The sequence below is a fragment of the Gastrolobium bilobum genome, unplaced genomic scaffold, assembly GCF_033153095.1.
Source record: "Gastrolobium bilobum isolate Gb01-03AN ecotype WA unplaced genomic scaffold, APGP_CSIRO_Gbil_v1 utg226867, whole genome shotgun sequence".
NCBI classification, from domain to species: Eukaryota; Viridiplantae; Streptophyta; class Magnoliopsida; order Fabales; family Fabaceae; genus Gastrolobium; species Gastrolobium bilobum.
Window position 1 is genome coordinate 16906 of NW_026897147.1, and position 9424 is coordinate 26329.

A 9424-nucleotide genomic window follows, 5' to 3' on the forward strand; every position below is an offset into this window, starting at 1 on the left:
ATCCGGATATCCATATCCGGATATGATATCCGGATATCATATCCGGATATCCATATTCGGATATCATAGGACCCCATATCCGGATATCAATATCCGGATACACATATCCGGATATTTCGCGATAGACAGCAGCTTCTGCATTCGCGAAGATATCCATCCAAGGTACCATTTTTAACACTTTAAAACGTCAAAGCATGCATTTTAATTCTGTTTTAGGTCCACAAACCAGCGGGTTACTTGTTTAACTCATTAAACATGGCAAGAATCCACTTTTATCCATTAAAATACATTATCAAGGTTGGTGACACTTACCCAAGCTTCAAGGCAGCAACCAAAGTGCTCTTGGAGATCACAAACCAGCCTTAAGGTGCCGACACAAAAGGGTGCACGAAAATGGTGCTCAAGACTTGATTTTTCTTCATAAAGGTTGACACTTGGAGCTTCAACAACCAAGAACAAAGCTCCAACCCAACAACCCACCAACTCAGCCCCCTCACAAACACAACACAGCTACCAACCCTCAGAAACAAGGTCTCCCACAACCCCCCAAAGATAATGCACACTCACCCAAGGTGATTTGTTGAAGAAACCAAGAAGAAAAGAGGCTTATTGGCTCACAAAGGTGGATAGAGCTAGGATCATGTGCCCACCACTTATATAGCCATTTAACAATTAAACACACAGATATAACATTAATTGCTACCCTTAGTATTTTAATCCCAAACTCTGGATTCTTAACTTACTCAATTTACAAGAATTATCATATTTTTCTTATATTTTTCGCAGCACCTTTCCGGTACGCGCTTTTTATAGCCAGTATCAGTTTCTGGCACCAGTTCTCATTATTTTAACTTGAAACTCGTTTTACAAGTCCTATATATTATTCTAGGAATTATCATGTACTTATTATAATTTTCCGGGATACTTTTTCGGTACACATTTATACCGACTAGCAAAACTGATATCATCGTTTTTCATCCAAAAAGCGACTTTCAGCATTATTAACCACTTTCTATAATTATTTAAGCCTCATAATAATTATTAGGGTCGATTATGGAATTATTTTCTAATTCTCATATATAATTAATTAATTTCCTTAATTAAAGGTGGGGGTTCTTACACCCAGCAAATCCATTCCCCATTTGAAAAAGGGCCATGGAGCCGAGATGTATTTCAGTTCTTCTGGTGGCGAAAAAAGCAATCGGGCATGCTTCTGACAACTGTCACATTTCTTGACATGTTCTTTGGAGTCTGCTTCCATAGTCGGCCAGTAGTAGCCGACTCGGAGGGCCTGTTTAGCCAAATCTTTACCCTCCATGTGGTGGCCATTGATTCCTTCATGTATCTTGGTCAGCACATATTTTTCTTCTTCCGAGTTCAAGCATGTTAACATAGGGATATGCAACCCTTTTTCTATATAGTTGGTCATTGATAAGTCCTTAATTTACTATGTATTAAGGACCAAATTGAGTAATTAATTAATCTAAATTCAGACAAAACACATGAAAATTATAATTTATTTATTGAATTATTTTCAGGAATACTTTGATGAAATTATTGTGTTTTGTAAGAATTTTTGTTGTTAAAGAATATCAAGATGAAAGAGAATACAGGAAGCACAACTCAAAGTTATTTTAAGTTGGCACAAATTGCGCCAACTTCGTGCAAATTGCGCCAAGCATCCAAAGTTTCTGTCAAGTGGCACAAATTGCGCCAATCTCTCTATAATTGTGGCGCAAATTGCACCAAGCATCTGAAGTTTCTGTCAAGTGGCATAAATTGCGCCAATCTCTCTATAATTGTGGCACAAATTGCAACAAGATTTCAACGTCCGATATCTTCAAATCAATTTAAAGATTTAAATTAAAGATTTGATTGAGGATTTCTTTGGAGATTTGAATATCTCTTTCAAGTTGAGATTATGTTTGAAAGAAATCACATCAAATTTGATTGAGGATTTTCAAAAATGCATACTAAAAAGAAGGACATTCGATTGGAATGGAGGCAGAAAGCACGGAAGCATAGAGCAAGCACAGAGACTAGGATTCATAGGCTAGAGGCGTTGAAGAACTAAAGGAGGATCGAAGCGGAAATGTGGAGATTCATCATTCTTCATCCAGGAATTTAATTTAAATGTCTTTTAATATTATTTTAATATTTTGTTAGTAGTTAGGGATATAGATCCAACGTGAATTCTTTTGTGGTTTAAATTGTTTCTTTAATAAATTGTCTCAAGTTGTTTGTGTTTACCACGGAATTATTTTTATGCATTCTTGTATGACTTGATCACTCATATAGGGATTTGAGGGTTAGAGTTCACAATATAAATATTGGGATTTTAATCCTGACAGGGGTAAATACCAATTCTTGCATGATCTAGACATAGACTTGTAGGAATTGCAAACTTTCGTAATTCATCGTGCTTAATGCTTAATCTGAAAAGGGTTTCTAAGATATTAGAATCCTAATTGGATTAAAGGGTTAAATAACTAGGACATTAGGGATTTAACCAATTAGTAATTAGAAGATGAATTGTTTGAAACAATTGGGATAAATTATTATTGAAATTAATTTAAACTACTCAATGAGGATCGGAGGTGAAGTATACCCTAATTGCATTTTTATTCTTGATTTTAAACTTAATTCTTATTTCAAATTAGCTTTTTAATTAATTTCTTTTACTGTCATCTTTATTTAATTTTTTATTAAATGTTGGTTACTTGCAAAATTACTTTTGAATTGTCTAACTTAGATAAAAATGGCGAAACTATTGCTTGAATTTAGTCCTCGTGGGAACGATACTCTTACTTAATCACTTTATTACTTGTACAACCAGTATACTTGCCGTGTTCGCAACAAGTTTTTGGCGCCGTTGCCGGGGACTAAATTTCAACAATGGTAGTATTTGTTCCCAGGAACAGATCACTCTTCCAAGAAGGAACATCAACTATGGCTGAAGAGATACCACATGAGGACAAATTCCTCAACCCATCATTTGCACCTGTCTCTTCTGCAATCGTCATTTCACCAATCCAGGCCAACAACTTTGAAGCTCTTTCAGCCTTCTGCAGCTGTTGCAGTGCAACCAATTTTCAGTGGAAGACGACTATGATCCCAATCTTCATGTGTCTAGATGTAACTTAAAATAAGAAAAAAGAGTTGGAATTACAAAATAAATATATAAATAAATAAACAGTTTGATTTTGCTTCTGATGTCCTAAAGGTCAAAGGTCTCGTCTTAGAGTGCTACGCGCCCTTAACTAATTAATTTCACTTTTCTATATTTTTTAAATTCACTGTTTAATTAATTTTCGAAGTCTAAATCTGTAGTTGTAAAAACCTAATCCCACAAACTACCAAAATAAAAATTAATCCCACTAGAGTTATTATCTTTGGTGTGGCAAAATGTCATAGGTGCAACTTACAGGAAAAGTAAACTGGAGAAAATATTATGTTACTTTAATACCTTACATATTTTATGGAAATTAAAAAAAGTTTAAAAAATTAATAACTAAGAAATTAGACAGAGGATGAAGGAATGTTTTTAGTCAATTATTTTTATAACCGTTAAGTTATTTCAATCCGACAGTTACTGTACAGTTGTACTACCTATGAAACGCTGTTGTTGGTCTCTTCGTTTTAGTTAAAATTTTGGAATTGTTGGAGATTCCATATTTGACAGAGTTAATCATTTAAAGCCATTTATTATCACGTGTGCACAATCATAAAAAAGGAAAGATAAAGAATAAAATAAATCTAAATTTTCTGTAGATATACTTTTAGTTATGTAATATTTATAAAATCAGGATTTAAGATATGATTTACCGAAGATTACGAGATTAAATTCAAACTATACAAACCTTATTTACAGTTGAAGACTTGACAAGAAAAAAAAAGATCAGTTTATCGAAAAAAAGGAAAAAAGAAAGAAGATGATGGCTGAATGGGAGAAGTTGAGAATATTAGGGAAGGGGTCCTCTGCTATTGTCTACCTTGCTGCCATGGTTGCTCCAGAAGAATGCATAGGGAATGTGGTGGCTGTGAAGAGTTCAATGCCTCACTCAATAGGTTCATTGATGAGAGAAGAAAGTATAATAAGATCGGTTATTAGTTGTGAAGAATTGCTTCAATGCCATTTTGGCCATTTCACTATTGTGAAGGGTGAATTCATCTATAATCCTGTTATGGAATTTGCACCTTATAGTTCTTTCCGAGACTTAATTAGGAAGGGGCCACTGTTTGAGAGTGAGGCAAGAATCTACACCATTATGCTTCTTAAAGGGCTTTCTTGAATTCATCAAGCTGGAATTTTTCATTGTGATTTAAAGCCCGATAACATTCTTCTCTTTCCTTCATCTAAGAATGATGCAAAGTATCAACTCAAGATTGCAGATTTTGGATTGTCCAAGACTAAAGAAGAGATTATCAATGCTGAGTATTGGAATTTCAGGTTTAGAGGGACACCATTATACATGTCACCAGAATCAGTTAAGGGTCAGATCAAAACATCATTGGATATATGGTCTCTTGGATGTATAGTCATAGAGATGATCACTGGGTTATATGTATGGAGGAACCCTCCAACTTCAAAGGAGATGATTCCAACTACAAATGAGATGATGTACAAGCTTGCTGTCCTTGATGAAGCACCAAAGATTCCTAATGGAGTAAGTGAGGATTGCAGAGATTTCTTGAGCAAATGTTTATTCAAGAATCCTAGTCAAAGATGGACTGCTAGCAAGCTTCTCCACCATCCTTTTCTGTTTTCTCCATATGATTCTTTTAGAGGTTATGAAAGATTTCATATAGTTAATTCGTCATCCTCATTTTTCACTTATGATTGTAATTGGTTATTATTTAAGGCATAACTTTCTGGTTTTGTTGGGTAAGAGGATACCTTTAGGGTACAAATTCTGTTTGTGTATGCTTTCTGTTTCGTTCTTGATGACAGATAAAATTTTGAACGAAGAGAAGTATTGTATGTGTTATTTTTTTTTTGGTTAATTATTGTTCCGTTATTGGTTGATGGTTGGTTCTGCATGTGTCACGTTATTTACTGTTCTGTTATTAATCACTATCCAATAATAGATCAGCATCAGGTAAGAAATCTACTTGATGAGTTGTTCTTGTTATTAATCACTATCCATTTCTAAAAGATACTGTTTGAATATATTGAGCATCTGTAACTGTTTTATATTGATTTGACTGTGAACTTAAAAGTTGATACGTGAGTGCAGAGAGCTATTGTATCTTGTTAAGTTGATTTTATTTGGTTAAAACAATGATCTTGCATTGAATATCTGCATCGCTCTATAATTAGCTACTGGTCGTCACATTCAACATCCTGCTTAATTCTGTATTCTCGCTTGAATTGGAAAATCTTGTGATAGATGAGTTTGTGTAGTTGAATAATTGTCTCTTAACCAAAATTGTTACTATAGTTTGAGTTTGAAGTCATATAGTAGTGATCTCTGTCATACCAAATAAACCTGCTATGATTTGATTCAGTTAGTGCTTCATTTGTTCTAATTTGGTCTAGTACAAAAGTCACTTACTCGAGTAAGTGACATTTTTTACTCGAGTAAACTCTTGGTAACTCCACATATTTTACTTGGTATGATGTTATTTGAATTAATCTGATTGGGTAGTAATTGTCTTTTGCAAAGTATTTTTAGTCTGAAAATAAAATCTATGTTCTTATCCATTAATAACTGGTTTGCTTTGTGAAGACAGCTTATTGGTTGTTCTGTTTAAGTTTAATTTACCCGAGCAAGTTATTGTTTTTCACTGGAGTAAATCTTATATAAATAGAAGATGTATTGATTGTAACAGTCTGAATAGCTGATCCTCTCTATTAACTTGTATTTCCTTTCCTGCTGTTCTCATATCTGAATATCGTATTAATTTAGATGCAAAGGTTGCATATTAGTGCTGCCTGCCAATCAGACTTGTACATTTATTCTGTTTTAAATTGCAATGAATGATATCTAGCTGATTTAGTCATATGCTAGTTATAATGACCCTAAATGGTAAATCTTAATTAGACATTTAATTTAAGGATTTAAATGCCATAATTAGATTTAGTGAGTGATTCCGAGTATTTTGACTGTAATCATGACTATGTTATGAACAGTGTGTTCTGCCGGAGAATTTACAGTTTGTAAATTAACCGGTGGAGCTTAAGAGAGCAAAATAATTTTAGAGACATAATTTGATAATTCTGACGACAAATATGAGTTCAGAACGAAAAATTGTATAGTCTGGCACTAAACGTGAAAATCTCGTGAATAGTGTTTCTACCGGGTATTTTGTACTGCTGTTTAAGCAACCGGTAGAGTCCAGAAAGAAATAATTGATGAAATAAGAATAAGAAAGTCCAATATATGCCAAGAAAGTCAATATAGGCCCAAGAAAATGATAAGTTTATAAGTTTTAAGTTTCATAAGTAAATGAAGTACTATTAGTGATTCACAGTGCATTTCGTCAAAAACGGTGAAAAACCATATTGTGAATTATGAATGTTGTTCCTTAGGAAATAAAAATTAATGTAAATGATATTAGAAAATATAAAAATATATTTGTAGCCTTGAGTTAGTTCCGGGTTAGTTTAAGTGAAAATACGCGCAAGAAAAATACCCGGGTAAAAGCCACATATGCTATAAAACATAAGTGACTTATGTGATCACTATTCACTCAAAGAAAAACACTCTTTTCTCTCTCCTTGGGGCCGATCAGCATCTATGGAAGGGGGGGGGTGAAGGTTTTGGTTTTTGCTTCTTTGATTTCTCCTCCAATATTCCACCAAATCTTTCACCCAATATACCAATCTCATAGGAAATCATCCAAGGAAGCTATTCCACCCCTCCATTTGAGCTGATTTCGTTTGTGGAGGGAGATATTCATCACTCCATTTTCGGATTACTATTCATCCAAGGTGAAAAAGGGGGTTTTTGGTGGAGTCTTGCTTGTTGGTCACCTTCTAGACCTTGTATAAGCTTTTGGAGGTAATGAACCTCTATTTCTATGGTATTATTTTGATGATTTGAGTTATAAAAGTTATGAGTATGTTTTGGTAGGAAAGCATTGTGTATTAAACTTTGATTTAATGATGAATCTTTGAGGTCTTGGATTTAAGAAATGAAAATAAGCATTTATATGTATGTAAAAAAATTAGAAAAAAATCCTATGCTTTGCTCTTCATGTTCGGCAATCATAGGTGAACAGTAGGTTGTTGTGCAAAAATTTTATCTTAAGTATTAGGAAGGTTTAATGTGTAGGAATTAAGTGGAAATTTGATAAATTAGTGAGAATGCCAAAGTGGGAAAAATTATATGAAATATGCCCTTAGGTTTAGGCCTTGTGGGGCTTTGGAGGGACTTTATGCTCCAAAGATTAAGTTAGAACCTTATGAAAACATGTATTTGTATGTGTAAGTTACATGTAAGTGAAGAAAAAGAACCTTTGTCTATGTCCTTGTAGTGTTCGACCTAGAGGGTGGTATAGGGGTATATTTTGTTACATTTTATTGTAAATAAAATGTGTGGTAATTCATTGTATAAAATTGATGAGTTAATAAGTGAAATGACTTGAAAAATGGTTGAAAAATACTTTGATTTCCTAAGGTTATGTCTGCGGCTTTTGAAGTAAAATGGCATGAATGATGTTGAAAATTCTCAAGCGAATACTTGATTAAAATTAAAGAATGCTAACGAGTATAAGACGGTCTAGACTTGTGTATTGGCATAACATTGGCAAAAGTATAAAGAAAGGAAGATAAGCGATAAAATGTATGCCTTATGGAAAGTCTAGGCACGATAGCATTTTATTGATTTGTATTTGTGGATTCTTTCTGTAGGTGTACCTAGGGACGAAAAAGGATCGAAATCTCTTGAAGACATATAAGTAACTTGTGCAACAAGTAAGTGTATTGGTAAAGCTTCAAGAGGTAAGCTCTATGTTTAAGGAGTCTTTTCCTGCTTGAGTGCTCCACCATGGTTAGTGAACTATGGTTGGACTGTATTACTGTTATTTAGATGCTTTTATAGATGCATTCATATAGAGTTATTTGATAACATGATATGTTTTGCTCTGATATGACTTCTGTAATATGATTTCTGTAACAATCTCTGGCCATTGATTGTATAGTACCCGGATGTTCGCTTTGGGGTCCTCCCTCGGGACTGATGGTGTACGCCTCTGATATGTCTGGTTCCGCTTTGGGGTCCTCCCTCGGGAACACGTGCGTTGATTTCCGCTTGGGGTCCTCCCTTGGGAATGACGGCGCACACCTCTGATATGATATGGATAAATGCTCTTTATGTTATGATATCTGTTATATGTTGTATCCGTATACTCTGTATCTGACTTTCGTGCAGGAGTGAGCCAGGGGTATGAAGAATTCTCTATAAACCTGGAGCTTATTGAGATTTGTAATCTCACCCCTTGTTGGGGACATATTTTCAAGTGCCCAGATTCCCGGTGAGTCCTCACTAGGCAGGGACGCGACACGTGGCTGGGGCAGTTGACAGATCAGATTTTGAGTGGCTGTAGGCTACTACTTTTTGGAAGTATATTCGTGTCATTTTGTATTTCCACCTTTATGGATCATGCCATTGATCCTTTATTTTGTATATGACCTGTATATGTTTTGTACATGTCTGTCAGTTTGATGCATGTACATTTGAGTATTCAGGCACGTTATATGATGATGTAGTATTCAGATATGTTTACGTGTTGGATTGCATGCTGTTAGATATAGTGGCACTAAGCCAAGTTATGCATGCGCCCATGGATGGGCATTTGATTATATTTGTATAAACTGTTTATCAGGAAATGCTTCTGAGTGGGATTGGAAAATCCCCAGTTGTCCGATTTATAGAGGAAACTCTGTCCGATTTTCGTTTACAACGAATGAGAATTTAAAAAGAAAAAGAAAAAGTTAGCTCGTATTTTCATAAGTTAAGTCTTCCGCTGTTTTCTATTTTATCATATGTATGTTAATTGAACCGGCTCGAGACGGGGATGTTACATTTATGGTATCAGAGCAGTTTCTCTAGGAGAGCCTGTGAAATATTGCATGAAGTGTTCGGGTTGTTATATTCTTGAGTTTTCTTGAAGTACTATGATATGCATGTCTGATCACCGAGTGTGAGCGTAGCTAACTCATTCCTTTGTGTGAAATATGCAGAATTATGGTTCGCCCAAGAAGGACTTCTGATCCTCCTATTGACCCGACCGTCCAATACTAGCAGATTTGGCTAGACCCCGAATAAACCAGCGGGGAAATACTTCACAGCCAGATCCAATGATAACGGCCTTAACGGAGATGCAACAAAATATGGCTGCAGCTAGGCAGCGAGAGCTGGAAGTGATGATGAAAGCAAATCAAGATCTGTTAGAGGCTAATAGGTTGGCCAATCAAGAA

The 9424-nt window shown here is 35.0% G+C and overlaps 1 pseudogene; it reads left to right on the plus strand.

The window, feature by feature from the left end:
• Positions 1 to 3935: 3935 nt before the first annotated feature.
• Positions 3936 to 4868, plus strand: LOC133304528 (mitogen-activated protein kinase kinase kinase 20-like; annotated as a pseudogene).
• Positions 4869 to 9424: the final 4556 nt, after the last annotated feature.